The sequence below is a fragment of the Zonotrichia albicollis genome, chromosome 2, assembly GCF_047830755.1.
Source record: "Zonotrichia albicollis isolate bZonAlb1 chromosome 2, bZonAlb1.hap1, whole genome shotgun sequence".
NCBI classification, from domain to species: domain Eukaryota; kingdom Metazoa; phylum Chordata; class Aves; order Passeriformes; family Passerellidae; genus Zonotrichia; species Zonotrichia albicollis.
The window spans coordinates 51,787,034-51,813,604 of NC_133820.1; the positions used below are offsets into that span (position 1 = coordinate 51,787,034).

Genomic DNA, 26,571 nt, shown 5'->3' on the forward strand with positions numbered 1-26,571 from the left:
CTGTGTCAAAACCCATAGTCTTGCATGCTTTTTATCATTCCTTCAGTTGCTTATTCTTAATTTTACCACTGAGCGTATTGCAGGTATAATGTCTTTCTCTCCTCTTTCCAACATAGTTCTTCTACCCTTTTACCACCTAATTTGCTCACCACTCAGGTGGAACACAAAGGTAATGGGATCCTTCAAGTGCACTCTAGAAAGTGGGAATTGGGCAGACATGGAGCACATGCTTGTGTGCCCACGTGGGAGTGTATTCCTATCAGCCTGCTTATGGCTCTTGCTTCATGCATGTACACTTGTGGGCATAAAGAGTAATCCGTGTTCATTTCTCATAGGCTGGGGGAGGGTTCTCATGTTGGTGCCAGGTATAAGGCACTTGTGGGCCATTTGCATGTTACTTACATTGGCCATGGACTTGTGCTTGCCAAAGTTTGATTTCTAATCTGAAGGAAGAATAAATTGACATGAAGAAAGAATTTGGAGCCCACCACATGTCCTATACCATCAGAAAATATTTTCTTCCTATTCTGTGTGATTAGATGCCCTGGCCCAGTGTTTTCCAGCAGTCATAAAAACCCATCTGCCATAAACTATTTTTCTTCTGTTCAAAAGGCTCAGTTTGGAGCTGAAAAATGACCTCTATGGATCCTGAATGTCTTTAGATGGTGTCCCAAAGACATAAGATAGAGATAATGGTGCATTGTGGTTAAAACTTTAGGATAGGTTTCAAGAAAATTAGATATAGCTTCTTTATAGTCCTGGACAAGTACCTCATGTCTGCTGTCTGTACACTGAGGGTAAAGCTGTTGTAATTCATGTCAAAATCCTTGCAAGGATAAATCCATATAGTCTCAGGATGCACTGACATATATCGCCAGGGGGACTATATTGATAGATAAAAGCCACTATGCTGTCAACTAATATCTCACCAGTGCGTACAAAAAATTGATGAGCTTTTCTTACTCTGTTGGATGTCCTGAAAACCAGAATTGTGATCCATCCCGGTCAGTTATTTTAATTGTCAGATGGATTTTCAAAATGCAAAATTCTAGCCTAGACTGCTTATGACTGCCTTAAATAAAGAGCAGGATTTGATTTATGAATTGGAATAAGTAGATATTTTCCTTGCCTAGCAAATTATGAGGCACTATGTTTATTATTGGAAGGAAATGGACCAGGAAATAGTTATGATGGTTGATGAGCTACAGATTATTATTTTTGAAGAATTCCAGACATGTTCCATGAACCAGTCCTGCATGAGATCTGAAACTAAAGTATTTATTTAATCTTTTGAAGTCCAACAAACTCTTTTGTTTTGTTCCAGATAATAAGTGGGAATACATGCAAGAAAAAGATGGAGGTGATATAATTTTTTTTCTTTTTTTCTATTTGTAGTGAAACTGTCAGCCAAGAAGTAAAACTCTCTAATCAGATATCATGTTGCATCACAGTGTCTAATAAAATATCTAATAATAATTAAGTGACATGGCATGTTTGGTAGGTTCAATAGGTGCTTTATTAAAAAGTCACACATCAGAGAAAACTAGCAATGAAAGGTCAGCAAAACCTGACCTTTGAATTTACTAAGCCATATAATAAATTTCCATAAGATATGCAGGAAATACTGTGAAAAGACACTTTTTGTTTGGGTGACTTTACAAACCCTTGAATAGTACACCTCCTGATGTGAGGAGTGGCTTTTTGTTTCACCTGTAAGAGGATCAGGGTGAAAAATATGGTCTGTTTGGTAGCATGCAATAGAATTTAAGTATAATTTCCTGTGTCTGGAGTGTTACTGGATGAGAAAGTACAGTGCAGTCTAGATGAGAGTCTCTGATCTGACTACTTGTAGATCTGAGCGCACAGCAGTCCAACTTAGCCAAGCTGAACTGCCTGGCAGTGAATGTAATTATTGCAAACCATGAGCTTACCACAGCTGGGTGCTCCCAGGTTGATATACTGGATTCAGTTTGTGGTCCTTCAGAACTTGCTTGCTGAGCAGACTTAGGTGTTTAGAGACAGTCACATGTTTATTATTTCTGCTTGACCACTTTCCAAATTAGGCTTCATTATCCTTCATAATAAAGATGTATCTTTCCCCAGACAATGCAAATGTGCAAATTTGTCTGGTAGTAAAAGCAGAGCAAAATGGCTTTCCAAAACAGGTCCTTAAATAACCACATCTTTCACCCACAAACTCACAGAGACAGACTAGACAAAGGATATGCTCAATATCTTCCTTGCTTAATGGCCTGTGGGTTACTGAATTTCTTCTTGCAGCTAACCTGAGTGCAAAATTTCAGAAAAAAATCTCTGTATTAACTGCTGTCATGCTTATGAGAGATGTTTTGCCTCTGATAAATCTGTCCAGGAGCATAAGATACCCTCTTCAGCATAGGCTCCTTCCACATTTGGTCCATCATTCTATAGCTACCTGCAAAACTGCACCCTCCTTCCTATCCATACCATTTATTCTTTGTTTACATCTCTTCTGCTGCTTGCATCTACTCTCCATTTATTAGTGATGCTTGGTTTATCTCCAATGTTTGATCTTCAACAACTTCTTCTAAGTTACAATTTTAAAGTAGAAGTGTAAAGGCAATTTTCATTAACAAAATATAGTTTATGATTTGGTTCATATAGAAAAGGATTTGTCCTGCCAACTTTAGATATCTACAGAGTAGATACTCACATTTGAGTGTGTACTTTAAAATCACTGTTTAGTCAGTGGAGGAAAGCAGGCACTTCATGGACAAAAGCCATCTTATTTAAGGCCAGATATTTGAAGCAGGTGAGGGAACTGCTTCATTCTCTCCATTTGCTGTGGCTGGACCTGGTGATCCATAAGGAGTCAGGTGACATAAATCCTTAGTAATATATACCAAATGGACATACTTTTCTACACTGCAGTACAAAATGATCAGAAGTCTGAGCAGAATCTGCTGCATTGAGATGATTCATTCTGCTTCAGTGGAAACAGCGTTTAGAAAATGCCTTTGGGAAACCTGGACCCCCACATCTGCTGACTCCTGAGAGCTGTGGGGTTTGTGCTTGGCTCAGTAGGAGATCTTCCTGTGGCATTGCACCCTTGGAAATCCCAGTGCTTGTTTGTAAGGAAAGGGAAGCTCAGTCCTCGTCAGGATCCCCACCTTCTCTCTACTTCTGATGCTGTCACCCTGTGTGGAAACATAAATACACAGACCTCTTCTCACTACCTCTCTTTTTTCCCCAAAACTCCATTTTTCTCTTCATAGTCTTTATCTAAGGTTTGCTATAGGCAGCAGTTTCTGATGAATGCCCACTGGCTGTATAAGGGCAGATAAAGCTGTGACAAGGATGAGGAGGCAACACTGTGGTCAATCAGGGGTATTTGTTCTGCACAGAAGTACTTCTCCCAGCTCTCTGCCAGAGAATCTATCCCTGGGCTATAGTGTATATTACAATAAATATGTATTGTCCATAGAGAATAGAAATAGCTTGTTTGTTTACAGTAAATATCTGTAGGCATATGAGTTGGGCTGTAGCCTATTTTACATATGGGAGAAATAAACCACAACACAATCATTGTGAGAATGGCCAAATTTGAATTGTTATTAGGAATGTCAGACAACAATCTGTACTCATCACGTCCCAAATCTCCTCAAATGCTCAGGCTGAAATTTGCTTTTGCTCAGTACTGCTATCTTCATTGCAGACAGAGTCATAAACACACAAAATTGTATTTGCAACAGTGAGAAGACACTTCTGTGTTCCTTCTACGCACACTGTGACCTGTATAAAATTTCATTCTGTTTCTCTCTCTGAAACAGCCCTATTCTCTCTCTGAAACAGCCCTATTCCTAACCCCTGTGGCTTATCTATTCCTTAAACATTAGCCTATTTTTCTGCAAGAGGAGTTTGAAATGCATTATCAGTTTCAGAGACAAGATAAGACAAGAAAAAGTCTATGAAAATATTATCTAGCAGTCCTATTAGGAATAACACTGAGAAGAAGAAAAATCATGGCACAGACTTAATGTCCTGCAGCTTCAAACCGATGTAGTCAGGCAGCTACACCAGAGATCAATGCACTGGTAATAACCCCTCAGGTTTTCCCTGGACAGCTCAGGCCTTTCCAAATGCTTTACACAGAGCCATTCTCTGTGGTCTTACAGGGCAAAGATTATCTAGAACTTTCTGGACACTGTTGGCTTCATGGCCATGGGGACATTGTGGCAGCAGCCAATCTGCTGCATGAGAGGAAGCTTTCATTATTAAATGCTAAAAGAAAAAAAAAAAAGTATGAAGAGGACAGGCCAGTCTTCCTCAGGGTAAAATATCTTCCTTTCAAGCTGTTCAGCAGACAGGAGTGAGTCAGTCACCTTCTATACAGTCATTAGGAGCATCTAACCACTTCATGCTCTGCTGGGAGACTGTAATAAGCTTCGTCTGTCAGATCTTCTCACCCCACCTGTTAGCATAAACACTCAGCTGTGTGGGGGCCTCTTTCCTCACTCTGCAGAAAGCATTTAACCTGCTGCTGCCAGCTTGGTAGGGTGCACAGTCCCTGCCTGCAGGCTGCCCAACTGCCAGCCCTGTCTGCTGTGCTGCCGGGCACATCCTCGCAGCGTCCCTCCAAGGCTGCTGGGAGCTCGCTCCCACCCGAACAAGCTAGTGGCTGCAAGAGCACAGTCGAGATCTCACCTCTTTTCTCACTTGTCTACTGACCTCATTTCACACATCTGATTCCCTTTCTCTGACTCTTTTTACAGTTTGTCTCTTTTGCAGCCTCTGATTTGCTAGTCACGTTTTTCCTATCAACACTTTGAATTTGTTACACTTACAAAAGTGTGGCAGTTTTTTATCTTTCATGTTATCATATTCTACCCTTATGTGCCTATTAGACTGATTTTTAATTTTTTTTAATCTTTAGTCTTTGAGATTTTAGATATCAGTCTCTCTATAATTATTTTACCTTTGCCATCTGGAGTACTGGTGTGTTGTTGTTCAGTTGGGATTTTTTTTCCCCCTAACTCTTTTTCACTTTCATCTTTCTGAAATTTTCAGTGCATTGTGACATAAAACTGTGTAATAATCACCACATTCCCTGGTTTATATCATTCAAAGTGGCATAAACAATTTGAAAATCAGAGTTTCATTTCAAGAGATCCTGATTTTGCTGAGGAGCGAAGGAAAGGGTGCTCAGGGTTTATAAACAAATTAAAGAAATATTAAAGTGTGGGATTTGTAAGTGAGCAAGATTAATATTTCATACAGGGCCTGAGTTTTACAAATGGAAACTGATTTCCTTGACATCCCAGACTCACTACTATCCTTCCCCAGCAAACTTGCCCTCACCTTCACTAAATTATTTTGTACAACCATCTATAATTTTTCTTTAAGTAGGGGACACCTTTCTGCCTGTCAGGATTCTTTCAGTCCTTAAAAAATAAAAAAAATATTTCAACTGCTTTAGGTAACTAGAAACAGTCATAAAAGATTGCTTCCTGCCCTAATCTCTAGCTTTTTAGCATGGCAAGTAGGCAACAACTTACATCTCTGCAAAACAGTTGTCAGAAATGCTATCTAAAAATGACAGCATTTTACACTTAATTTCCTTGTATGAAAATATGTCTCAAAGGTAAGAGGAAAGGGTATAAGGAATTGGGTTTAAGGTATGATGCTTAGCATCTCCCTAAGATTCACATCTCTTCCTCTCTTGAAGACTTACATGAAGGCATGCTTCTCCATCCTTACACATCTCAAAAGTAAAATCCTTTGGTGGATTGAAAAGAATGTGTCAGGAGACTTCAACAGTGCTATACTGAATTTATGCACAGAAATTTCCAGCAGCTGCAAAACTTTCATTCTCGTTGTAGCAGCCAGGGTTTTTGATTCCAGAGAGCTGTAATGCCATTCCCTAGGGATGAGTGGGGTGTCATCCTTGCATGAAACTAGTGAGGACAGATTTTTAATGAGCCTGACATTTTGGGTTTGCTGCTAGAGTTGTCTAATCATGGGCAGAGCATGCACCACATAAAAGCTGGCCAACAGGGAAAGTAGTCTTTGGGAGGGAAATGAAGGATTTTGGTGCTCCAGTGTAGCAATTCTAAAGAGATGAATTTTCCTCCTGTGTTTTTAATAACATGCTTTTAAACAGGGTGTGGCAAGAAATCCAAAGGACTATGGAAAGAGTTCTGAAGTGGAATTGAAAGTTCATTTGAGCTACTTTAACAATACCCAGCAGAAACCTCTCTTCTGCACACCTGAGTCAAACATCAGTAATGCAGTTTATCTTCTCAGCAGTTACTGCATTGAGCAGTGTTAGAGAATGTGCCATCCCTGTTGCTTTGTGAGAGTGGTAATTTATGAAGTTTATCTATCTGCAAATTGCATTACAGGAACAGGCATCTAGTAACACTGAATGTGCTTGTATGTTGTATATTCTGTAAAATGGAGAACTTGGGTCTTTTGGTAGCATGTTGTTGAGTAAATTTTTCTATGACCCCATTTCAGGGATAAATCTTTATGCTACTTTGAAGCATAAAGAAGACTTTGGCAGGACAGCATGGTCAGCTGCCGAAGGGCTGTCATATTTCAAAATTAAATATGGTTCACCAAACTAAAAGCTTGCTTGCTTGTTCAGCCTCACACATAGCAAGGTATCTCATCAGTGTTAACAAATGCCTTAAATTTACTGGTTTTCATCACTTTAACTGCATACTTTGTGCCCCGTAAACTCCATTACTCTACCAAAGATGTACTTACTCATGCAAAGAAACATTTAAGGCAATTATATAAAATTTTCCCTCTCCAGAAGAGTAGTCATAGAAATAATTCATAGCACAGCATGAATAGCAATATGTGGAAAGTTTGTTTAAGTTGAAGGGAAGTAAGAGAGGTTTATGCAAATGACATAAACATTCTGAAGAATGTGACATTTTAATTGAAAAATAATTAGAAGAATTTTCATTATTTGAAAAGTTGAATTAGTAATTTTTTAAAATGTTTTTAGAAAGGTGGGTAATTAGGAGAGCTTTTTAACTGTCTGCCCTTCAGTTTAATAAACACAAAATGTGCTTGCAGAGAACAAAACTAAAACATCATAATCCTAGGGTTAGAAAAGTTAGGTTTAAAATTGGATGGATTTTTGTTTAGCATTTTTCAACCAAGTAGTCTTGCTATTGACGCAGTAAACTTGCTGTACAAAAAAAAAAAAGGTCAAGCCCCATATCTATTTCAGACCTTTTGTTTGACCTCTCTGGGTCATCCCTCCTCACAAGGAAGAGGTTAACTGACTTTTGTTTGGTTTTGTTTTGGGTTTTTTTTTTTTGGCCTACATTGAATTTTAGTTGTCAGTATGTATTGTAGGGAAAGACAATTCTGATGTCCATTTCATTCTCTAGATACTCACAGAATATAAATTCTGTGTTACAAATAATTGTTACTAAAACCGATTAAAAAAATTTATGGAATTTGAGGATTTTTTTTCCATGAGCCAAATATTTCTACTCCATAACCTTCCCTTTTCCATGGAGATGAAAGGCACTGTTTCTGGAAGGGAAATTATTATTTATTTTTAAAATCCGGTTTTAAACATCTGTGGAAAATGAGTAAATCAAAACCGGATGAAATTAGATATATTTCTATATTTGGAGGTCATTCTGTAATTTTGTCCATCTTCCACAGCCTAGTTCTTAGCACTTCATTACTGAAATAACTTCACAAGTCAAAGGAGCATGCCTCTCACCCTGCTTTGTCCTCAAGCTTCCTATAATTTCTGATGAAGGGAAGGCCTGGTATCAAGAATACTTGCCAGTAAATTCAGAAGTTACAAAGCGAGTACAAAAAAGAAGAGTTGTGCAGACACAAAGTGCCATAGCCAGAAAGTGCAACAGTCAGAAAGACAGTGGAAATATTTAGAATCAAAGATTATAATTCTAGATTTTTCACCGATCCTAAGAGACAAAAAATTAACATTTTTAGGAACTTTTTCTCTGCTCCTGAGGAAACAGGATTTAATTGTGGACAGAGGACTTTGAAAGGACAGAGGACTTTGAAACAATCTGAATAATAAAAACACCCAAGATGTCTGCTTATTTATTAGCCACTACAGATTGGATTGGTGGACAGATTTAGGCAAATTGGCAAGCACCATTGGTTACATTTTTATTAACTTCCCTCTAGTGCAACAGATGTGATCAGTTATCCAAGGTTGCCTAAGGAATTGCCTTACCATCTCATGCTATTCTTGATATACAGGGTTTACTGAGGCCTTTGATCTTTTCTAATGATATTTTTGAAATACATTTTTGGATGACATTTTTAGAGGGTTTATCGTATTTTTCTGTTTTACAAGTGGTCTGTTCTGGATGATCCCAAGGTTAATAACTTGTTCAAGGACTATAACACCTATTTTCAGGACTAATATGTGAAAAAAAACTATATGACTTCTCTAAGCTAGACAAAGTTTCTGTTGACTTCCTCTGATCATAGAGAGCCTCTGTATTGGCTTTGTATGCCCAAAGGAACATGGAGGCTTCCTTGCTTTTGTGATCTTTCTGCATCCTGTTCTGTCACTCTCCATGAGCAGATAGATTTAACCTGCCCACCATGGGATGCTTCAGAAATGCCTTCTCTACTCATGGAGTTTGCTGCAAAGAATATAACTTTTAGCTGTCAATTCTTTTAATTTTACAACACTGGACAGTAAATTGCTTAGTGAGGATGTGCTGAATCACAGTAAAATACTTCAGGCGACTGGCAGACAAGGCTGCCCAGTTTTATTACCATTGTAGATGTTTATTTCCCACCCTTTCCCTTCCAGCTCAGTAAATTCTGATTTACACTTTCTACAATCTATGTTATCCAAGGCTATAAACTTTACAAATGAATGGGGCAAACCTTGACTGCTGAGTTTTCTGGTTCTTCTGTTACAGTACATCCATCCTACTTACTTGCCAGCTCTCAAGAGGGCAACGAAGCATTGTGACTTCATGAGCAATATTAAAATATTCAGATTTATCCCCGTGACTAAGACTGATACCATCACAGGTGCTGAGATCTCTGTCTGTGTTATCTGCAGCAGCTGTGATTTCCCTGTTGTTCTGCATCTGCTAGTTATTTACAGCATGGCAGAGTGTGTATGAGGGACCCTCAGATCAGGAAAATTTACTTTAACATTATTTTGAAAAGTTTTAAGTGATTTGATGAAATACAAGTGCAGAAGTGAATTGGTACTCTCGTTTATTTGCCACTTACACTGGCAAGCTGTGTTTGCGTGACTGTACAAGATCTTAAGAAAACATTATAATCTATTCTCACAAACTTTGAAAGTGTAAACACAAAACAATCAAAATATTGCAAGAATGAAGAGTGAATATCTCCACTTTTGTTTGCAAATTTGTCAAAAAGTTACATCAGTGCTTTCAAGAACTCCAGAAGGTGGGGTAAACACAAAAGGTCTGCCACAGCCAGCAATATTGATTTATAATCTGTGTGGACAGCTGTACAAGGCTGACAGAGAGAGAGAAAGAGAGAGAGAGGATTTAGGATCTTTCTTCCACCTGCCCCAGCCACCTTTTCCTGGAAGTTTTCCGATCCTTCACTTGCAGCTGTCTGTGGAATGTTTCAAATGAATAAAAGAGGCTCGACTTGCTTTGAACAAATTGCTTCTTATTTGTGGAAGTCCTTTCTATTTCATGCAATGCCTGGATTGCTGTACAAGGTCAGCAAGCTGGAAGCACTCCTCTCACTTGGGGTCGGCGGTGGCACACAGCAGCACACACGTGCCCAAGCAGGCTCACTGCTCTGGTCACCAGCAGGTTGCAGGCTCCTGTCACACATCAGCACTAAAATCCCTGTGTATCTATCTCATGCAAAAACTTAGAATAGTTCTTCAGCTCCGTAAGCCAGATTTTGCATATAATTTTTTGTCCCCCATCAAGGAATAGAAGTAAAGGGCTAAAGGAAACTACAGGCTATTTTGACTGATCCTTCCTGCTCTGAACTTTTACATGGGAGTCTGGCCTGTTATGTGCTTTTTTTCATGTGCTTTTTCATGTGCTGTGATGGTCATCTTTAAAACAAAGTGTCAGATGGGAGGTCAGACAAGAAATGCCCTTGTACTGAGCATATAGCAAAAGGAGGCACAGGTAAACAACAAATAAATATAACAAAGAAAGTTGGGTTCTCAAACTTCAGGAGTTTGCTCTAGTGAAGAACAAAAATGCTGGCTTACAACTGTGTGCAAATCCATGTAACCCAGGCACTGACAACTAATGCAGCCAGTAGTGAATGATGATATTACATTCTTGCAGGTTTGAACATGCGATGGGCTTCCTTCAAAACCATGCATATATCCTAGAGTCTTAAAGCTGTCTATCAATATCACTACCCAACTTTTTCTGGCTGTGATTTCAAGTTTGCTGTCTCAACTTCTGCTTTCAAGCCATAGGGCAGGATTTTCAAGAAGGTAGTGGAATGTAGTTCAAGGTAAGTTTAAATTAAAGATATACATTTTCATTGCAGAATTGTAATCCTATGCTGTCTTTCATGTCAAAGGATGATGACATTTTTTCTATATATTTCAGCCCATCTAACCAGCCTTCTAGGATCCCTTTAAAGTTCATAGAGGAATTTTGTTAGGGGTCCTTCCCTGTCCAAAAAAAAATACGCTTTTGTGATAGATGCATTACTTTCAGAGGTGCCATTCTCTCTTCATTTAAAATCTAAAGTATGACGCTGACCATTTTAGACTACATGCTTAGGTTTATGATGGGTAATGTCAGGTGAAATGAAACCAAACATGAGCATCTGATTCAAAAGGATTTCAAATCAGTAGGCAATATTCCATGGGCTGCTTAAGGTTTTGGATCATTCCCTTGTAAGAGGTCAGAAATCTGCAATGGAACACTGCATATAACTCTGGAGATTCTCAAAGCAAAATAAGGTTTTTTGGAGCATTGAGAGTAAGGTTTGTCTTTGCATCTAACCTTCCCTGCTTTATTTGCCATTTACCATTGCAGCTTATTTGATTTGCTTTACCAGGAGCTGCATTTTAGTGCATGTTTTTCCTCCAGACAGTTATAGTTTGCCTGCTTGTAGTGCTTTAGAATCCTTATAAAATCAGGTGATGCATCTCACAGGGTTGAGAAAATATGCTGCTAGAACATGAAGGTAACACAGAGGGAAGCTAATTTTTTTTTTTATTTTTTTTTTTGGCTACATGTTTTGTTGAGGCCCAGGGACACATGAACATATTAGATGATGTTCCACTAGACAATCCAAGATAGCAAGATGCTTTGCTCTTTGTTTCTCTGAGCTGAAACTTACTACTGTCAGGTTTTATTTCTTGCTGTCATGCCACAGGTGGCAAACTCTTACAGAGAAAACATGTTTTTTGTTATTTGGTAGTAAATAATTTCCACAAGTGTTTCTTCATATGTGCTGAGGGCGCATCATGTTATTTTCTATGAATAAAAAAACACACCTGAGAGAACAGTAATGGCATTACAGGGCAACTTATCTACAAATGTAGTAACAATTTTTCCATTGTCTAACTGTAACCCTGCAACCATTTGGATACATTTTCATTGCAACATTCCTTTGACTTCCACGTAGAGTGGCTATTCTTTACAGATGAGAAACTGAGAGCACAGACAATAACAGGAATAGCAACAGTACCAAAATTCAGATACCTAACTTAGCTAGCCAGTATCTATAAGTTTTCAGCTTTATCCAAAGGAAAAAGTTTGGAGGATTCCCTAATTATGATTTAGAAGAACCTTTTCAGACTCTTTCTCTGAGGTTTCCTTTAGGAAATCTTGTCTATAGACAGGTTTCCAAAGGACTGGGACATTGACTCAGACAGCAAGAAAGAAGAGATTGTTATATCTCATCTGGTGCTCATGCATGCCTGTTTCTTCCATATCCACCAGCTTAACTGGGTTTGCTCCTCAGTAGTGGGCTCTGTCACTATCCCCATGTAGACTAGAAAAATCCTTGAGGAGTTTCTGATGTTCCATCCCTTTCACTTGTGTTCTCATTGGCTTCTGGCAGCAGGACTTCGGCTGAACTGGAAGACCCTCTAATTTTTTCAAACTGTTTTAGAGATACATATATAAATTTGATGGGAAAGGTAAGGACCGTGCCTTGCCTTCTCTTTAAATGATCACAGATCATAGCAGAACTTTTCTGGTATAGATTATGTACCTAATTTTCTGTTCTATGGCTCTGGTTTATCTTTTTTGCACATACATCACAGGGTTTTGTATCTGCCTTCTTATGGCTTACACCACCTGGAATAAACATAAAAGGTGAGAGATGTGGATTAGAGCTCTCATTTCCATACTCCATTCCATACAGAAACAGACCAGTGTGATAGGAAATGGGAAATGGACTCAAACTGGAAAAGAGAGGTTCAGGTTGGATATTAAAAAAAATTATTCACTGAAAGAATGGTTAAGCATTGGAACAGACCCAGAGATTTGGTGGAGCCACCATTTCTAGAAGTGTTCAAAAATGAGTAGATGTGGCACTTTGCAGTGTGGTTTACTTGACATAGTGGTACTTGGTTGAAAGTTCAACTTGGTGATCTTGGAGGTCCTCTCCAACCTTAATTCTTTGATTCTGTATAGCAGAAAGCTCTGTGCAAACCAAAAGCAGGTGCCACTCTTCTCGATATTTTTAAATTATCTGTACCTCAATTAAAAAATCAGACTCAGGAGCAGTTGTTAAAAAATACAATATTTAATGATGACGGGCTTTTTTATACTCCATTTTGTCTCTGGACACATATTCAAAACCAGAAACATCTGTAAGTGAGGCTGAATTAGGAAGATCCTTATTTTTACAAAATTGATATTTTGTAAATACTAGTTTTGTAAATCAATTATTTTAGAGACAATCTGTCTAATTTAGAAAAATTTACTCTACATTATAAACAGCAGGAACAATCTATTACACTTACCTATTAGTCTGCATTACAGTCTTCCACCACTGAGGTAAATAAAAAGGACAGAAAAACAATTTAGGAAAAAAGGAGGTTATTTCAATTCTACTGTTTTTTAAACAGTGACAGCAGTAATGTTTTAAGAAAGAAAATAAAACAAAAGAGCAAATAGAGAAAAAGATAAGTTTTTGAAGAAACAAGAGAGAAAATGTGATGGAAAGGAAGAGGAACAACAAGAGGAAAGTCAGCTGAATAACTTTAGGTTGTACTGGGTGAATCAAATTCTGTCTGAGGTTTTCTGTTCTATTGAGAAAGAAAAGTAGCTATGTCTCTGAATGTGGTAGAGTCAAAGAAAATACAAAGATAGCCATTATAAGTATAGATCATGCTAGCAAGATGCAGCTAAGACAGAGAGGAGTACAAATTCCTCTCTTGCAAAGAGGAATAAAGTGAGAAGCAGCAGAACAGATACTCTTCTAAAAATAAAGAAGCATCATATCCATCCAATATTGAGAAAAGAGCATGGCATTGAGAAAAAAAAAAACCCAACAAACCCTGAAGTCCTCTTCTTTGTATGATTTATCCTATCCCTAATATCAGTTGTACAACTTGTGTTTTCTCACCTTCTTTTCCTGATTGTGTTTAAGAGGAAAGGTAGGAAGGAAGTGAACTGAGACAATAACAACTACATGAAAATCTGAGCTTGGTATGGTTTCACTCAAGGAAGTCTAGGGAGTCTATCAAACTGCATCACATTGTGTTGGCAGATAACCAAAGCTGGACTCAGAAAGTGCTACAAAAATTTTTAGAAGATGTTGACTTTAGCTGTTGAAAGAATGAAGATCTAACAATTAATGGCATTTTAACTCCGCTGAATTGAGCAGATCGTTCAAATAATGTATAACCACATTAACATTCTTCTGTCATCCTTCAGAAAAAGATTATTCTCTCTGCTTCCATGAGGATACCAAGTAACTAATAGGATGGAGTCAGAGTAGTATCAGATGGAAATTAAATGCTGTGATGACATGATTTCATGGCTATTTCTAGCACTGAACACTGGAGAAATATTTGAGATAAATATTTTCTTTCTTCTTTGCAGAGATATTTAGAATCCGGCCTGATTGATAAAACTGTGAAAAATTAATTGGTATAATCGGTGGCAGACTGGCCTGTAGATGTGTCTTGTCATGTTTATAAGAAGGTGCTGTAAACTCACCCCTGGGTTGCCCTGAGCTGTGCAATGTTTTGTGATTGATGTAAACTTGTGTGAGCAGTGTAACATGCACTGCACATAATGAGACTCAGCGAATCCTGCAGTCAATCTGTGACACAATGGCTTTCTAGTCAAAAGAATTTTGTTTCATAAGCTGAAATCAACAGAGACTGAATTTTAAACACTTTTAAGATCTAACAGAGGTAGAACAAGGACTCCAAAAGTCTCTGAATTCGCCTATTTCCCTGACTGAATAACCCATAAAACACTTCGTTCACCTCCTTTCATACTAATAAAGTGAAAGAAAAGGGTTAAGTTTTTAAATAAAGAACTGAAGTTTGGTAGGTAGCAGATGTGTCATAAAACTACTATAAAATAAAATAAAAGCCAAGGACAGAACAGTGTGATTGTCAAGTGTCCTCTTCTGTCTACTGATATTGTCTTCTCTTCTACCTTAAGCAGATCACGGAATTGCAAATTAAACTCCTTAGCAGCTGATGTTTACTGATTTTATTATCATGATTCTTGTAAGGGTCCTATACAAACACTTTGTTGCAATATAAATTTAGGATTGCGATCCTTGTTTTAAAATACATTTAAATAATTAGCAGACCAAAGATCACTTGAGAAGATTGCAATCTTCATGGAAGAAGTTTCTGGGTTTTATTACAGACACACAATGTCTTGGTTTTAATTCTCTTCTGAAAAAAAAAAAGGAGAAAAGGAAAGATTTTTTTACTCCCATTTTTTTTTTCTTTAGGAATGGTTTATTATTCAGCAACACTACCATTACATTCCTCAGGATCTCAAAGGCTGCTGTTCTGTTCCCCTACTTCTCAGGGACAATAGTTTACTGTTTGTGTCATGAAATTGATTTCAGAACATCAACTGGGTGTCAACAAAAGAGTCCCAGTTTATCCCAGATATTTTAGGCTTAGAGAAGAATGGTTTGTTTTGATCCATTGAGGTGTTAATAAGAATATATGGGCAGGATTTCAGGTGCTGAACTGACACAGGTAAGAAAGCCTTAGCATAAAAAGGTTTCTATATGAATGGTGCTCCTCTGCTTCAGCACATGAACAATGTGGGAATATGCAGTTCAGTCCTCTGCTTCAATTAATTTATTAGAAGTGAGTCAAGCTGGCATGGTATTTTTAAATACAAGTAGAAACTGTGTAGTGGGAATGCAATAATGAACTGGTATTTCTGATGAAGGCAGAGAATAAAAGAGTCTAACTGAGTAGTAAGACAGATCTGTCCATAAAATATAGATAGACAGACAGACAGATAGATAGATAGATAGATAGATAGATGTGTTATGAGTATAGACTTTAATGTAAGTCCTCTTCTTTGGAACTATTTCCTTTCTTTTTCTTTCTGATAGCAAAATGTCTCATTTACAACAACGATGTTGGATGCAATTTATCTCTTTTAATGCTCTAAATTCTTCTATATTTTCTTCCAGATGGATTGTGATATTTTTTTCCACATGGTGACACTTGAAAACCCAGATCACAATTGCATTGTTTGCTGCACAAATTTGGATAAATTCCATTTATATTATTGTAGTGACTGGATTTTCTTTGGCTAAAAAGGAAATAAGTTCATATTTTATATTTTAATGATAAGAAGAAAATAATATTAAAAAAGAAATTTAAAATGGACTAGATTATATTTTATAAAAGAAAAATACCACAGAATTATAGGGTTTTTCCTATGCTGTCCCACCTTCTTCCTGAACTGGTACTGTGTTTTACAAAAAGCGGCTGGGATTTTTTTTTTTATGTTATGCTTTGTCTATGGAGGCACAGCTGTGCTGCAGCATCTTTTCTAAAAGAGAAATTGAACATATTGATACATAAGACAGATTTTATCTGATTGCATGAAGCAATTCTACACAATGGGGATGACCTGCTTTTGTATCCCTTTTATCTTAGCAATACCTAGGCACAACCTTCACTCTGAGATAATAAAAGGCTCGGTGTGATCCAGATTGTTCTTTAATGAAAGGATTCTCCCCTTGCCTGGTTGTAAGATTTGGCTAATGCAGGAGGAGGCTGCAGCCAGCAAGGTCTTTCACATGTAATGTATAATTGATGCAGGATTTGACTGGCAGCAAAGACTCATCTTCTAAAGTTATTTTTATCAGTGCTTTTCTCAATGTAATCTCTTTCACTGGCTTACAGTTTAATGATGAGGAGTTTTTTTGAACACAATCTTTATTTTATTAATGAGATCTTGCTTGATTTGACAAAATAATAATGCTTTCTTTATAAAAGACTAGTTGCTGCTTTTCTTTTGTGGCTAGTGTGCCAATATGGATATTTTTACTTACTAACACCAAAATGCAGAATTATTTATTTACTACTGTATATGTTGCCAAAACAGTAGATGAAGATTTTAACACACTTGAAATAATTTGTTCTTATTTGTCTACATGGAATTTTACTGATCAGATTTACACTGATGTCATACGTAGTGAAAGGTATTCAGCAACTTGAAAGATTAGTCAGGTATTCAGTATTAAGCCCTGAATGAGGAAACAATCATGTTTTTCATTATTTAGTGATTTGGATACATATGTGAAATACTTTTTTACCAAGTATTGATAGAGAAATATATTCTTCTCATTAAAAGTCATATCCCTAATGATATTACATTACAGACATATTAAAACTTCCATGAATCTAGTAACTTTAAAGGTGCACGTGAAAACATGGAGAAGAGGATCCTGTTATGATCTCCATCTTAGAATAAGTACAAATTATTGAGGACACAACTAAAAAGATATTCTGTGTGCAAGCTCAGCCACATAGGAGCAGTTTGGGAAGATTTAAGAAGATTTTGTTTCAGTTGTTTACTGATTTTTGTGTACTTCACAAGCCGAGTCCATGTTCAAGCACAACCTTTAGCTGAATATATTGTTTCTTCTGAGTTACACATATTTTGCTGTTCTATACTGCAAATAGTTCTGTCCAGCTTTATCAGATGGGAAAAGATTTATATTTTAAATGACTAAATTAATATAAATTTAAAAAAATAATGTAACCTACCAACAGAGAAGCAGTCCTCTGCTTTGAGTACTTTAAAAGGAGAATTTGACTGACCAATCTCTTTGTGGCCTACAAGGAGGAGAGATTGGTACTAGAGCATAAAAACCTGTGGATGGACTGCTTTCTGCCTCTGAACAGGTGGCATGTGGGATGTTCTCTTTTTTTTCTCCAGATTTCTACGATAGTTAGTTTGCAGGAGGTGATAATAGTGGAAAAAATGCGTGCTGAGAGATCACTTTTTACACCCTGTTTTGTTACTAATTTGTTGCAATCAAGTTACAGAAGAGGTTGCTTAAACTCCCACCCATTTATTACATTCAAAACCTTGTTATAGGCAGAAATAACATGCTTTGTATGCATAGTCAAGAGTTTATTATTAGTTTAATTAAAGTCTTAAGAGTATAATCAGAGAATTATTATTACAGTAACACTGATAAAAACATTTATAATGCAAATTGTATGCAGCTAAAATGATCTGAACACAAACTCTCTCATATTTACCCCATTATTTGAAGGTGTCCCCTCCTCCTCCACTGCATCTCTGGGAACTTCAGTCAGAGGCGTAGGGTATAAGCAGTCATCATCATCAGAAATACTTCATGGAGACGAGCTCAAAATTTCTGATGACTATTTCTTCCACCTCTCTTTAAGATCTTCTTGGGTTCATTTGTGTGTTTAGTAATATCATATACTTTGCTTTTTCTTCAATTGTCTGCAAGTCCACATTTCATCTGTATTTGCTGTATATCATGTGTGTGTTTTTCTTTGATCTCTTTGCTGCCCCTGTTTCTGCCCATTCTAAGGTGCACTACTCATATCCTTGGTGTCATCCCATGTCAGTACTTTCAAGTCCATCTCATTCTTTTCCTTCTTATGGGCAGTGTTTTGTCCCAGAGCCACGAGTAAGCCTTTTTGCACAGTCATTGCTTGTTACTGTTATCTGCTAGTTTAAAATGAGTAGAACTATTGCAGTGCACAATCTTGAACATAAAAAAGTAAAGCAAAGGTAGTCATCACCTGAACATTTGACAATTGCCATTACTGTTTGTCATGGTTTGAGCCTGGCACAGAGCCAGTGCCCCCATGAAAATGCCCTCACCCTGGTGTCTGCTGTGAGATGTGACCAGGAATAAGCAAAACAGGCTCCAACTTAAACATAAAGAACACTTTATTACCTAAACTACAGGAAAATAGGGAAAAACTATAAGGAAAAGAAAAAAAAATTGAAAACCTTACAAAAAACCACTTTCCTCCTCCCCACTACCTGACTTTCCCAATCCGATACATTCTCCCAAATCACCAACTGCCCAGCCTGGCACCACCCTTTAGTATACTCAAACTTCAGTTCATGAAGAGGAGAGGAGTCCTTCTTGTTCCATAGGCTTCCCCTGGAAACACACTGAAACCTCGTGTGCTTCCCTGTCACTTCGGCACCGCCCGGAAAAAAGTCCTTTTGCCGCTTGTGACATCTTCCTTCCATGCCCAGTGCTCTCACCACCGTGCATGGCCAGAGCTGCTTTTAGGGTTGTCTTTCAAGGATGCCTTGTCTCACTCCAAAAAGGCACAGTCTCTGGTTTGGGACATCTGTCCCCCCCATATTTTTCCAACCCCCCTGGGGCCGGGGGGTCCTCACGATGAACCCTCCTGGTTCTGAGCCACTGCTTCCCCCTAAGTGCAGTCTCTGTGTCACAGGAACAAACTGAGTCCATGGCCACAAGAAAAGTCCAGCCAAAAGGCCACTCCAAATCATCTCTCCCCATTCAATCATCTCCACGTTCTTCGGGCCAGGTCCTTGTCTCATCTCATCTCTTATCTCCCTTCTTATTCAGCTTCGAGGAGGATTAGCATTTTTGCAAGGCCCCAATCATGAAAGAAAGGGGTTAAAACTTTCAGTCTCTGTCTGTCCCGGAGCTGCGGCACTCCCATACATGCTGCCGCTCCGGCCGGGCTGCATTCTTCCCCCCCTTTCTCCTCCTGGGCCGGCTGCTATAACATTCGGTGTCGCCGGCTCTCTCTCTCCCTCCTGGGGGGGGGAGATGGCTGCCCGAGGGCTGACTCCCTGGGATCTTCCACCCTTCCATCCTCGAGGGCCTCCTCACCTCCCATCTCTGTCCAGGCCCCGGGCCTACCACGTGGCTGCCCCTCCCCCGCCCAGCAGCAGCGGCTGGACAGGGGAGGGAGATCCGACTTCTTCTCCACGACGTCCCAAGAGAGCCTGCCAGGGCCAGAGCCCTGCTTTTTAACCCCTGTGTATTCTCGGAGGTGTGTCCAAACCCCACTGGCTACACCAGGTGCCAGTATCAAACTCTCGAACATCCATTGGTTTGACCACAGCATCCCAGAATTCCCACTTCTTCCTGGTCAAACCACCACACTGTTTAAAAAAGCTCATACAAATCTTGAGGTGCACCAAGACAAGGTCTGACAAGTCATGAAGTCTTTTTTTGTTGAGGTAATGCAAAGCCTGCTGCTGTTAGAACCAGAAGGAGCCCTACACTTGCCTTGCTGTGTGGAGACACCTTTGTGTAGGGCTTGTGTCCTCTGCAACAGACCTTTCAGCACTTTGTCATCTTTCTTTTCAGTGAAAAGGGTCCCCAAGGGGCACCCTGGGAAGTAACAGCCAGTCTCACTGCTGTTCCCAGCAAGATCACAGAACAGCTCCTCCTGGAATATTTGTTGGAGTGTATGTGAGACAGGGAGGTATTGAGAGACATCCATTGTGGCTTCACCAAGTCCTGCCTGACCCAGTGAGCTATGACAGAACAATTGCACCAGTGAGTAGACACCTATGGATCTCATCTAGAGAGACTCCTCCAGGGCACTTGATGTGGTCCCCCAGAGCATCCTTGCCACTAAACTGATGTAGGTTGGGTTGACAGATACTTTTAGACAGATAGGGATATATCGTAAGGATGAACAATGAGGATAGTGAGACAGAGGAGCAGATTTTCTAGGGAAGCTGTGAATGAGAAGACAAGGTGGAGTGGGGCTTTGAGCAACCAAGTCTAGTGTAGGTGTCTTTGGCCACAGCAGGGGTGTTGGAACTAGGTAGTCTTGGAAGATCCCTCCAATCTCATCCTTCCTGTGATTCTGTGAAGGAGTGGTGAGCTGGTTTAGGCTCCTCTGTTCTTGCAGTGCAGGAAACTATTGCTGCAGGCACAGCCTCTCCTCTGTCTTTCGATATGCTCAGCAGAGTCAAGTTTAATTACCAGTAATAAGAAGCCAAAGCTAGGCTAAGCAACATAAATGAAAAAGTAGGTACAAGGTATTGTTTCCTTCATTTCTTTGTCATTTTTTCTGGTCAACATATTAGCTGGTCTTGTTTTATATCCCTTGACTTTTGCATAACTGAGCTCTGGTTGCCTGATGTCTGATTAGCTTAAAGTGGGAGCAACTAACTGGTGAGGAAGGATGGTTGCTACAGTGCTGGATGCTTAAGCTTTGTGATTCCTGGTCCTAAGTAAAAAGAGTGTTTTGTGTGAAGGACTTTACTTTCTTGTTTGTTTCTTTGAACTTCAATTTGTTTTATTTTAATTCATGAGTTGCATATACACAAAACTTTCCCCCATTTCTCTTGGTCACCATCTGTTTTTTCTTTTTATCTTTTTTTTTTCCTTTTCTTCTCTGTTCTCCTTCAACACCTGTTTGGTTAAGCAGCCATTTCTGTAAAGTTTTGTGACACAAATATGAACTGACATTACTAGTCCCCTGACAAAGGCATTTCTAATGCTTGAAAAACTCCTGTCTGGAGAGTTAAAGCAGAAAAAAACCAATTGTGTTTCCCCTTCTAACAGCGCTTTGGTCCCAAACCAGAGAGATTACATCTAAATAATTATCCTGATTATTTAAGATATCAGTAATAAGCATGTTGATGATAAACAATATTATTTTATGCAGTGGCTTTATTTGCCAGGAGAGTTGTGCTAAATAGTTGTTTGTATAATAGTTGTTGAGCTGTAAAACAGCAGTCCCTGATATTGGTGTGTTTTTTTCCAAAAGACTGGTATTTATAATATCTGGGATTCTGACTTCTTCTCTTTTTTTTTGGCTAAAGTGTGTTTGCTCAGAAAGCAAGCAGAATACATTGTGCTTCTTAATGCAAAATAATCTGGAGAGCATGACCAGTTAATTAAGCCTACTAGCTATGATCACAAGCATTAGGATCTCATCCTCTGATATTTCTTTAAATAGGAATTCTGTAAATAGCTCCACTGATGTGAAAGGTTGGTATCAATTGGTATCAGGTAAAAAGAAGAAGAAGGAATAAAACAAGAATTTATTTCAGTTAGGTATGATCAAAAATGACAAAAAACATTGAGCTCCAAGCATTTTTGTCCTTGTTGCTTTGACTAAAAATTGGCGACTGCAAAAAGTGCTGGGCACCTCTCTTTGTATCCTGACCTTTAACACATGAAGAACTGTCAGACTGAGCAAGCACCAAGATGCTTATTTAAACTGTCTAGAGTTGAGGATGTGACAGGTAAACGTCTGTGGTCTGACTTTGCTTTTAGTGTCTATCTGAAAATCATTTCCCTAGCAAGGTAAAAATTGCCTTGGGTTTTTTCAAGTATTAATTTACCGAGTTTTTCAAGGTGACCTCTCTGAAAAGGCACATTAGTTTGTAAGAGCATCTTCTGGGCGATAAAGATGTCTTTGAAAACATGGAGCAATTTAATGCCCATCTCTGTTTGCTGTTGCAGGGATGTTTCCACATGCTCCTTGGTCAAGAGTTTCACCAAGGAGCTGGGTCTCCAATTGCAGCAGTTCTGAAGTGGTACATGGGTTGTACAGAAAGGATTTTCCTTTCACACTGGGCAGTTTCTCAGTACATCTGCTGATTGAGGTTACTCAAGCGCATTACAGAACAACCAAAATATCAGTTTTTGGGAAAATCTATCTATTGCCTATAGAAGTAGCATATCTTATACCTTAAATGTCTGCAATGTATTCAGTTTTAAACAAATAAGACTTGAGCATACTCTTTAAAAAGGCAAAAATAAAAAGGGAAAAAAAATTATGCTTTTCCTTTGGTGTTTCCTACTACGTGTAAGATCATTCTTACTATGTGTAAGATTGCTTTCCAGCAATGTGTGTCACTAAAAATACTGAATGTCATGACCTCTCTTTCTCCAGGGAAGAACAATGGACATGTGTGTGAAATTATGTTTAGAGGGGGTTTTTTGTTTGGTTTTTTGTTTGGGGTTTTTTTAGATATTTATTTTGTTGCTGCAGTACTTAGAATACTCTTACAAAGTCAGGGCCTTGATGGGTTAAACACAGCCTAAATGAGTAATTAAATGATTTTCTGATCCCAGAGAAAACATAACCTAGACATTAAAGGGAAGTAATAGAAAGCAGAAGGCAACAGACTCTTGATCATGTTAGTACTTCAGTCCCCAGCTCCAACTGTGCTGCTTAACTTGCTCTCAACAATCTGATATTTCATACAGTTTTCTGCCTTCTTGATTCCACTTGTAGTGGTTTATATCCAGCTTTGCTTTTACTGCTGTAATCTGTATTGTTTATGCTATCTTCATTTTCTGTCAGCACAGCTTTCCTATTCCTGCTTTGCTGTACTGTATTGCCATATAAATAACTAAGGAGGAGGCAGCTGCAGCAAAAACTGAGCTGTACTGGGTTTTATAAATTCCTCTTGTGAAAATTAGAAATAATTTGACTTATACAAATTGTTTCACTGGAGGAAATGAAAGTGAGTTTTTCTTGTGCCGGTAAAGGAAGAGAAACAGGCAGAAACAGAAACAGAATTTAGTGATGTTGTGCCAGGAATGTATCTTTCATTAATTTCTGGAGAGATAAAGCCTGTAGTCTAACATCTCATCCTCAGATGCATATATCATTGTTCTAGGAAAAAAAGGACAAAAAAAATATAACATAAACTAACACCAGGCACCAAGAGAAACAAAGCCAGTCAACAAACAACATAAAATCAAGCTTTTATCATATCAGTCTGCAAGATGTACTCAAACAACTCAACGTAAATTATTGTGAATTAATCACCACTTCAGTGAGGACATTGCACAATGATACTCTACTCAATGATACTCAATGAGGCTCCACTTCTGTAGTATCCTTACCTTTTATGGGAAAGCTTGGTGTTTCTGGGAGATAGGTGGTTTGTATTGCCCATAAGAAATCACTGGGGTAGATATCAGTGACTGAACTGCTCTTGTTTAGCATTTTCAATACTTGAACTTATATCATTATAGGGGGACCTACAGTACTTCAAAAAGCAAAGGCAAGATTTAATTGTGGGGAAAATAGAAGAAATTATTTACCATCCAATGTATATACTTGACAGTACAGTGTTGAGCTTGGATGAGTGAATTTGAAGGAAATATGTGTCTGAGCTATATCCTTGAATAGGAATAGGTCTGGAATTGTGACCCAGATGTTGTGATAAGCTGTACCTGGGCCATTCAGAGCTTGTACCATCAGCCTGGACCTCTCACCTTCCTCACTTGAGGCAAATGAGATATGTCCAAGGGGGAGCATGAAGCATGTCTAGTTCATTCCAATTCAAGCTGATTCAGGTCTGCCTTACTATACCAGCCCTCTTTTGGGCCTCTTTAATTAAGCAGAATGGCCTTCTCCCTCCAATATTTAAGATACTTGCCTGGATTGCCCCTTAGGTCTGTCAGATAATATGTAATTATCATTTGTTGGTCTCTGTCTGTTGTGAAAATAATGTAATGTTACTTTAAATATCACTAGGTGGACATAAAATGGGCAGTAGGGCTGCAAACAAAAAATATTAACAAGCCTCAAGGTGCTTAGTGGCAAGGAGGTATAACTATACAACTCCCTGGAACTCCTGGCTTGATTTAACAGAGGTGGTTACAAAGAATTATTGCTCAGGATGTACCTCCTGTTTATTTCCTTGTTAATGCTCTCCTGTTGCTGGTTTGATTTTTATTTTTCTATGCTTGCCTTTAGAAAATGAGCAAGATGAAACATAAAGTGGGAAATGCTGCACAGAACTCCCCAAATGCTTTCAGCTCACAAAAGGCAAAAAAAAAAATAAATCCAGTTTCTGTTTTAATTGTGCATGCAATGTCAGCTCCTGCATTTTGAAACATGCAGATAGAAGCCTGACCCAATTAAAGGCACTGAGAGTTTTTTCTGTGGAGTCCAGTGCCCAGAGTATTGATCCAAGTGTCTGACATACAAGCTGTAGAGTTCATAGTTCTTGAGTCAGGAATACAATTCTTTATGTTTACAAAACATCTTGGAAAAATACGATGTCAGTGTACATATTACCAACTTTCGTGAGACAAATCAGATAAATAATGATAGTGTGTTTTGAATGAATAGATAATCAGCTTTCTTCAGCTAACAAATTTAAAAAGTATGTTACTAATATCTCCATAAATAAGAAATTGAAAAGCCAAATTTATTAAACCTAAGATAAAATTGTTTGGTTTGCCTTGTTTTTCCCTAGGAAGTGAATGAAGAGGTAGGATCCATCGTCTTATAGTAGAAATGTAAGTGAGAGGGTTTGCTGGGTCCATAGAGAGATCAAAACCAAGAAACACTGCAAAGGGAGAACAATTGAAAGAAGCTGAATGAGTCACAAAACAGTGTAGAATTATTTCCTTAATCTCCACCATGTGTTTCTGCTAAATAACTCCTTATTTTGTCTTTTATAATACTGTGACAGGTCTTAAATTGTTCATCTCTTTTTTCAGATTCTAAGAGAGCTATAGGGAATGAAGCAGGATATACAGCTACTGTAAATGCAGCCACTGCAAATGTAACATCTGTCACCAACATTGTTTTGTTGTGGGAAGGATTATTTTTTGCCCAATATCTGTAAGCAAAGTGGAAAGATTAATATTTTTCAAGGTATTTCACTGAGAATATTAACTCTGGTTTTTTATGTCTTTAAATAATAAATTTTGCTAGTATAATGACATAAGGAAAAAGCAAGTCTTTATCTTTTTAGACTAATCTCTTTTTAGACTCTTTCATACTAATTTCTATATAATAAGTGTGATACAGACATGTGTGCACTGAGCATGCATTGACAGGAATGTGTAATTTTCTGTAGTATACATTAGGTCAAATTGCATGAAGATTTTAATTTGATGGCTATAAAAACTTCATCTGCTTGTTGCCCAAATTTAATGTGTGCTGGCCAGAAGGTGGTGCTTTCAACCATAGATGTGCGAATCAGGAAAGAAAAAATTAATATGAGCTGTGTGAATAATATGAGCTGCAATGAATAAAAAAAGAAAAACAGAGAATTCTGTGTATTTTTCTAAGTCAAACACATATTAGTAAGTGCCACAGTCCATAAAGAAGCAAGTATGATATGGAATCTTCTTTCTTCTTTAACACTTTTCTTCACCTTATTGTCTGAATTAGGTTTCTCTTCCTGGTTGAAGTACAGTGCTAGTGCAGTTTAGAACGGAAGAGCAACAGCTTTTACCTGTGAGAACAAAGGAACTTTCACCTGATTGCAGAATCCTTGCTGGTCACACTGCTACACAAGTTTGGTTTAAGAACCACTGAGAGACAAAGCAGCAAACTGATGTGTGTGTGCCCCTGCCCTCGAAATACCTTTGGTATTTGAACTTCTGCTTTGGCTTCCACTGATGGTCCTTAAAGCAACAGAAGAAAAGGTTTGCTTTTATTTCAAAATGTGTAGATTGCATGTGGAAGAGGAGGAAGCAAAGGATAAGTTTCACCCTGAAAATGGTTTTGCTTAATGTGTAAATAGAAGAATAAGAAGAAAACTTCTAGAGACAGTTTCTGAATGGCTGGTACTACAGGATTACACACAAGTGTGCACCCAGCACCTCTTTAGACTCATATATTTACCTCTGTTTCTCTGCTCTCCAATGACTTTGGCAGATCTCTGGGAACTCCCTCGTGCTTTAAATCTCTGCTTGCTCAATCCTTGCACCCTCCTTACACTTACGGCTGTATCTTTTCACCTCCGAGTACTTTTATTGCCCTCAACAGGGTTATTTGCATATGCAAAGTTTATTCACATACTTACCTAAATGTTTGCAAATTCATGTCAAGAAAACTATCTTCCAAATGTTTGATTTGAAATTACACTCCTTTGATTAGAACTCTGCTCTTAGCCTTTAACATATCTCATTGAGTTGCTTGACCTCTACATGATCATCCTAATTATCATCTCTCTTTTCTCGTTAATTAACCACTTGATGGGAGATTTGAGATCGTGATGAAATAGAAGAAAATAGGAAAGTTCATAACCAGAAAAATATTTTTGGTGAATGTTCAATGCATTAAAAACAATTAAGTAAAAGTTTGTGTACACATAGGTTTTTTTGTTTATCTTGGCTAATTAAGCAGTGCTCGTGGAAAAAAACAAATGAACC

The 26,571-nt window shown here is 38.2% G+C and overlaps 1 long non-coding RNA gene across 1 annotated transcript in view; it reads left to right on the forward strand.

The window, feature by feature from the left end:
• LOC141728331 (uncharacterized) overlaps positions 1 to 26,571 on the forward strand; it is a 37,412-nt gene that overhangs the window by 1,036 nt on the left and 9,805 nt on the right. The gene's annotated exons all lie outside the window — the stretch shown is intronic.